The 8,015-nt window shown below is 35.6% G+C and overlaps 1 non-coding gene across 1 annotated transcript; it reads right to left on the bottom strand.

Moving 5' to 3' along the window:
* Positions 1 to 2,018: 2,018 nt before the first annotated feature.
* Positions 2,019 to 2,128, bottom strand: LOC122107172. The gene has a single exon (XR_006147305.1). It is a non-coding gene; the product is annotated as a U6 spliceosomal RNA (small nuclear RNA).
* Positions 2,129 to 8,015: the final 5,887 nt, after the last annotated feature.

Below are 8,015 nucleotides of genomic sequence, written 5' to 3'. Positions count from 1 at the left end.
GATTGCTCACTACATGTAATGGTTTCTGTAATACTTATCGCATTCTTTTTAGTATTTTAAAAACTTCTGGCTAAACTCAAACTCATTCATAGACGTTTGTGTTAAGTATTTCACAAGATTTATTTCCCTTAATTCTTAAGATAACATTTTCTATAAAGCTAATGTTATTACCATTTTAGTGTTTGGAAAATTTGTAATTAAAGGCAGTAAGTGCATGGCTCAAACACACACTTTGAGCAAAGAAATGAGTCAAAGTTTCCAAAAGTCTTTCAGCAATACACAAAAGGTAGGTAAAATCTCTCCATTCTCTTACACTCTCAATTCAATATTCATATTTCCAAGAAATAATAGCATAGCAATTATTGCCCATGGTGATAGTTTTCTGTTACATTTGGTCTTCAACACAGATTGTGTTGGTGACATTGGGTTATCATGCACAGAGCTGAGTTTATAAGAGAAAAATTTTTTCAGTCCCATAGTTCCTGTTTCCTTTTTAAAAAGTACTAAAACTTTTAAATATTTTCACTTATTGTGTTAAGAATCCAAAAAAACGAAAAAAAATTGCATATAATCACTCCAAAATGCTTTAAAAATAAATGATAAAACAGGACCCCGTGAAGTAAACTTTCTTCTACTTTTAAAATTATTCTAAAAGACTTGCGCTGGTTGGTCACATCTGTAAACTTAACTATTCGCCATATCAACACTGAAGCTAGAGATCTGTGGATAACAGTTGGAAACCAATGAGGGAAAAATAAATTCATAGGATTATTTTTCAAAAATTTCAATGAATTAGCAACAGGCCAGGAATGGAGATGTAGCTCATATAGTAGATCACCAATCTAGAGAGGAAAGGCCTAACAAGACTTTGAAGCCCTGATTTCAAACTCTGAGCACACCAACATACATGCAATTGGATGAGAACACACGCTCTTGCACACACACACACACACATTCAAAATATTTTCATATTAGTGTTTTGCATTAATTTCTTTGTTAACAATATTATATGAGTAAAATAAAGGAAATAAACTCTTCCATCTCAGAACATGTTATAAGTTTTCTATTGTAAAATTCTGTACACAGGGGTCACATTTACATGAGCAAGGTAATGAGTACATTTCCTAACATGCATTGTTACCTCCTCCTTTATGTTCCCCTACCATCCCTTCCCTCCCACCTCTACAAGCACACTCCCCTCCCTAAGTACACTTCCTCTGCCTAAATTGTAAAGTTCATTTTTCATCATAGTGTCTTGTGCATCTCATTGTTATAATGGGTCAACCTGTATCCCTATTTAAGCATCTTGTTTTTTTTCCTTTCCCTCCCCAAATTAGAGGAACGTATATACAAGATGTGGGCGCACCAACTTCAAATACAGTGTAAACGGGTTATAGCATGGGGGAGGAACATATAAAGAAACAAAAAAAACACATCACCTGTTATAAGTACGTTAGAATCAATAACAAGCAAGAGAAAAACACACGTGTGTTCCTATCTTGGGTTTGATTTGCCTAATCTGGTCATATGTGCAAAGCTTTTAACCTTTTCTGCTTATCTCAGACATAAAATAGTTATTAAAAATTAAGGAAAACATAGGGCCTATGTTTCTTTGGATCTGGCTTACATCACTTAATATTTTTTTCCAAGTCTTTCCATTTTCTAACAAATTGGGCGATGCCATTCTTTCTGATGGAGGCATAGAATTCCATTGGTATAAATACCATATTTTCTTGATCCATTCATCTACTGAGGGGCATCTGGGTTGGTTTCAGATCTTAGCGATGGTAAATAATGCTGCAGTAAACATAGTTGTGCTGGTAGCTTTAGTGTGGTCTTGTTTGTGATCATCTGGGTAAATGCACAAAAGTGGGATTCCTGGGTCATAGGGGAGCTCTATGTGGAGTCTTTTGAGGAACCTCCATAGTACTTTCCAAAGGGTTGAATAAGTTTACACTCCCACCAAGAATGCAGTACAGTTCTCTTGTGGCTACATCCCCTCCAGCATCTGTTGTTGTAAAAGTATGGAATGGTTCAGGAATTTGCCTGTCATCCTTTCTCAGGGGCCATTCTAATCTTCTCTGTATTGTTCCAATGTTAGAGTACTTTATGCTGAATTGAGCATAGAACATTTTTTATATATAAAGTGTAATTTATTTTCTTAAACTAGACAATTCAACAAAAAGTAAGCTCAAAAGAATTGCCACGAAATTTTAGAACCATGTACTTCTTACATAAGCACACATTTAAGAATAAAGACTGACATGTCAAAAACAAAATAATTCCAGATATTTGTTGTTCAAGAGATGTGTAAGAGGAGGAATTCAACTATTTTATACAAGGCACCTGTCATAATGAACACTGAAGCAAGTGTTAAGGTTTTTTTTTAAGTTTTAGTGTTTTAAACATTTTTAATTTTGGGAATTTGCTTATATATGCCAAAACTAGGGCTGTTTGGCAGGACATAAATTTTTTTTGGTGTGGGAGTCTGCGAGTGGGGCCTGTACTCTGGGACTGGGCGCTGTCCCTCAGCTCTTCAGCTCAAAGCTACTGCTCTACCACTTGAACCAACGTGCCAGTTCCAACTTTTTTCTTTTTGCTTATGTGGTGCTGAGGAATCGAACCCAGGGCTTCATGCATGCAAGGCAAGCACTCTACCACTGAGCCACCTACCCAGCCCCAGGTCATAAAACTTTTTGATAAAGTATTTAAGATTTATGGTAGCAGACATATGCTACTAAGTATGTACATTTCAGAGTTTATAGAAATTTTACTAATGAGAAGTTGCAAAGTCTTTGTGTAAAGGAGCAGAATAAAGAGTTAAGACTTTTAACTACATAGTTTCTATTAAAAATATAGGGCTTCCTTATTTTAGATGTTAGTGAGGAACAAATGATGATATAAGCCATATACAAATGATGAGATGAGCCATAAATAGTAATCTTAATGGGTAACTTTAAAGACTGCTCATAGCCTTTAAAACTCTTGTTGAACATCATAATCTTAGGCAGTTTTAAATGTACAGGAATATGAGAAAATAGTAAAATCTAATACGTAGTACGCTTCAAATACTGAAAACACTGGTAATTGTTTTGTTTTTCATTTTATTAATCATTAATATTTAATTATTGGTTTTTCTTATTTGTAGCATTGTTTTCCTTGTTGTAATATAATACAACTTTTTGTAAGTCATCATTATGAAGTGCTTGGAGAAGGTTACTGGGATGGCCAAACCATTTTTTATAGGTGCATGTGAATTTATGAAGAGGAAAATTAAGAACAAAATATTTATTTAAAAAGTTATGAAGTAGAGTCTGAATCAGGAATGTTGATAAATGTCCACACCTAAAATCTTACCCAGAGGCTGAAGCAGTGATTTTAAAGAGTTGAGGCCACAAAAGTGAGAGACTGTGTTTAGTTTTGTTTTATATTTTGATTTTGTTGGTAATGGGGCTTGAACTCTGGGTCCTAGGTGCTGTCCCTCAGCTCAAGGCTAGTGCTACCACTTGAGCCACAACACCACTTCCATCTTTTTCTGCTTATGTGGTGCTGAGAAATCAAATCTAGGGCCTCATGCATGCAAGGCAAGCACTCTAACACTGAGCCACCTTCCAAGCACCTGACAGAATGTTTTTTAAAAAATCAATTATCCAACATTTGCTTTCTGCTTTGGATTATGTTATTAAATATATGAATACCTTTTTATATCATTGTGAATGGTCATACTTCTGAATTTATACTAACTTCAACCACTTTATCCTTTTCAAAGTCATGAAATAGCTCAGAGTTTGCTTCCATGAAGATTGTTTTTACATTTAAAATTTCTCCTGAGACATTTTTATTTTTAACAAAATAACTTTATATTTCATTTTGATGGGTTATCATACATCAAATACCTTCAAATGTATATGTAGAGTCTAAAGACAGCCGTATGAATATTCTCATACTGCTCTTGTTTATCTGTTATGCACTTTCAGTATTGTGATATTTCTCTTTCTCTTTCACTCTCCCATTTTCTCTCTTTCTCTTTCATGCTCCATGTCTGCTGCTCTTCTATGGTGAAAACTTTAAAAACTTGAAAAAGGAAATCAAAACAGAACTTAGAAAATGGGAAAAAACTCCCATGCTCCTGGATTGGAAAGATTAACATCGTGAAAATGGCAATACTTCCCAAGGCTATCTACAAATTTAATGCAATACCTATCAAAATTCCAACCTCATTCTTCAAGGAAATAGAAGAGGCAATCCAAAAATTCATATGGAATAATAAAAGACCACGAATAACAAAAATGCTCCTCAATGGAAAGAACACTGCTGGAGGAATATCAATACCAAATTTCAAACTCTACTATAAAGCCATAGTAATCAAAATAGCTTGGTACTGGCACAAGAACAGACTTCAGGACCAATGGCATAGAATTGAAAACCCAGAAATGAACCTAAAGACCTATAGTCATCTAATCTTTGATAAGGGAGCTAAAAAAATAGAAGAAAGACAGCCTCTTCAGTAAATGGTGCTGTCAAAATTGCTTAACTACTTGTAGAAAACTAAAGCTAGATCCTTATATATCACCCTGCACCAGAATCAACTCCAAATGGATCAAAGACCTCGGAGTCAAAGCAGACACTCTGAAAACATTACAGGATGGAATAGGAGAAACCCTAGGTCTCCTTGGCTCTGGCTGAAATTTTCTGAATAGAGACCCGGAAACACAACAAATCAATGAAAGGTTGGACAAATGGGATTGCATGAAGTTGCAGAGCTTCTGCATGGCAAAGGACATAGCTAGCAAGATCAATAGAAAGCCCACAGATTGGGAGAAGATCTTCACTAGCCATAAAACGGACAAGGGTCTCATATCTAAAATATACTTGGAACTCAAAAAATTAAATCCCCCAACAATAAATCCTCAAAGAAACAACTGCCCAATAAATAAGTAGGCTAATGACTTAAAGAAAAACTTCTCTGAAGAAGAAAGAAGGATGGCCAATAGACACATGAAAAAATGCTCAACCTCCCTAGCCATAAAAAAATGACAATCAAAACAACATTGTCATACCACCTCACCCTAATATGTCCCTCCCCTACAGTATAACCCCTGCTTTCACTATATTTGATATCTGTATAATTTGTGGCGGGGAAGTGGAAAAACAAGTCGTTTAAATAAGGATACAGGTGGACCTGTTGCAGCAATGAGAAGTACAAGTTGTCATGTCAAAATCGAACTTTACAACTTGTGGGGGGGAGAGGAGGGGTGGGAGGAAAGATGGGAAGAGATAGGAAGGGTAAACAAAGGAGGAGGCTACAATGCTTGATAAGAAATGTACTCACCGTCTTGCCCATGTAATTATAAACCCTCTGTACAGTATTTTCACAATAAAAAAAAAAGAATTTCTGCTGGTCTACTATTATCCTTCAGAATCCACTGGTTTTGTGGGAACATGATAGCGACCATCCGTTACCCTTGCATTCTTTAAGAGTTATAACAGTGACGTGATGTTATTCATTTCTATTCTAAATGGCAAAACAACAGATCTAGGAATTCCTTTTCACTTTTACTACTGTTATAAATTTTATCTCATAGGAATCATTGAAACGGATAGGATACTTTTAACCTCTGACCTAAAAGTTCGTTTTCTTTTTTCTTTTACAAACAACCTTTTTCTTTTATTTTAAGTAAATACATGTAATGAAAACAATGCTTTCCTGTGGAAAGTAGGCCGAATATATTCAGGGATGAAAAACCAGGTAATGGGGGAAGTGATTACAAAGGATGCCCATCATAGAGCACGGAACCTCAGAACAGTTTATCATGTACACTTTGTGAGAATGACAATGTGCTGGGAACTATAGATTAAATCATTGAACAACTGATATAAATATATACACATATATTTATATATGTATATTTATTTTTAAATGCATATATGTGTGTATATGCCCTTATATATGTATACATGCATGTTACTATACACAAAAATACATACATACACACATGTACACATGCACACATGGAGAAAGACACATAGTTACAGACAACACAAGTTTCACTACTTGTTGAATATGCCTTAGACATAATGTTTGGAATCAAATATGTTGAAGATGTATTTGTCTCTAAAAATTTTTTTACCACTCCTATCTCTTTTTTTAAAGTAATTTATTAATTTATATGATAGTCCTATTCTTACGGCACACTGGAGACAGGTAACTTGCCAAATACATGAAGCAGTTTGTTATGTACTCAATACAAGCTCCACCCCAGTGTAGACCTTGAACTCTGGGCTTAGGCGCTGTCCCTCAGCTTTTCATCTCAAGGCTAGTGCTCTACCACTGGAGCCACAGCACCACTTCCAGCTTTTTCTTTTTATGTGGTGCTGAAGAATTGAACCCAGGCCTTATGCATGCAAAGCAAGAACTCTACCACTGAGCCATCTTCCCAGCATCTCCTCTTATCTTTTCAAATGGGTAGGTTTTGACACATTCGACTTTCAAAATGCAGTACAAGTGATAGCAAGTCAATCGGAAATCTCAGTAAGTAAACGTCATATGGCGTCTCCTTGCTCCCCAGGAAATGCTAGTTCTTGTAGACACTCTCAAAAACCAAAGTAGCAGGAAAATACCCTGGTACAGAATAAAGTTATAAGGCTTTAAATGGCATTCTTCCTTGAGTTCTTTTCCAACAGCCAGCATCAATTCTTAAGCAGATGAGTGAGTCCTCAGAAGATTGGAGCTCAGGTCAACATTTAACAAACTCATGTGAAAAGTCCTATGTGAGAAATGCTGACTGAGGTCTTGCTGATTTCATGGTCAAGAAAATAAGACAAAAAGAAAGTATTTTAATGTATTAAAATTTGAGAATAATTTGTAACCTGTCAATAAATGTGTAGAACACAATTATACCAAAATGACAAAAAATGATGTGCATGTGAATTATGTGCTCTTGGACTTGGCGAGTGATCTTAGGTGTGTCTACACAAGTAGAATCAGCACAAATCAATCAGCATTTCTTCATTTAAGATACAAGGAAAGGATACAGGTTGACCCATTGCAACAATGAGATGTACAAGACACTCTATCGGGGGAGGGGGTTGGAGGGAAGATTTGGGAGGCGTGAAGGGAAGGGATGGTAGGGGAAAAACCAAGGAGGGGGTAAAAATGCTCAATAAGAAATGTACTCATTACCTTACATATGTAACTGTAAACACTCTGCACAGGACATTTACAATAAAAATATGTATTAAAAACATACAAGGAAAACTTCTGTACTTATCGGAAGTTGTATTTGTCACTCAATATCAGTAAGGTATCAGTTTTATGATCACAGGCATATTAAAATTCTGGATGCTCAAATTCTCTACATAAGCACAGTCTATTATTTACATTAGAATCTGCCCACATCCTAGTGCAGTGTAATTGCAATGAAAATTTTTACTACATTCTATGTTTGTAATAAAAATAAAATCATATGCACTATCAACTGATGCAAATTTTTTCAGATAATTTTTTTGTGTGAAAATACTGTAAACAGAGGATGCAATTACATGGGCAAGGAAATGAGTATATTTCTTACCAAACATTTTTGCCACCTCCTTTGTTTCCCCTTCCCATCCCTTCCCTTCTCACCACCCTGGTCCCTCTCCTCTTTAATCCCCGCCCCCCAGCCAAAGTTGTAATGTTCGTTTTTCCATATAAAGTCTTGTACATCTCATTGTTGCAACACGTCCACCTGTATCCATATATAAACAATTTGTTATTCCCTTTCGCCTCCACAAATTATATTAACATAAACTACAGTGAAAGCAGGGGTTATACCTTGGGGAAGGGACATAAAATGCAAGAAACAAATCATCTTATAAATATGTTAGAAACAATAATAAGAAAAAAAAAAACATTTGAATCCTTACCTTAGGGTTCATTTCATCAAACATCTACTTATCTGAACGTTTCTGCTGTCTCAGACATATACTAGGGATTGCAAGTAAGGGAAACCATGAGAACTATGTTTCTTTGGGGC

Source organism: Dipodomys spectabilis, unplaced genomic scaffold, assembly GCF_019054845.1.
Source record: "Dipodomys spectabilis isolate Male_0828 unplaced genomic scaffold, ASM1905484v1 ptg000047l, whole genome shotgun sequence".
NCBI lineage: Eukaryota > Metazoa > Chordata > Mammalia > Rodentia > Heteromyidae > Dipodomys > Dipodomys spectabilis.
The sequence above is the reverse complement of the archived record's forward strand: the minus strand, read 5'-3'. Positions and strand labels throughout refer to the sequence as shown.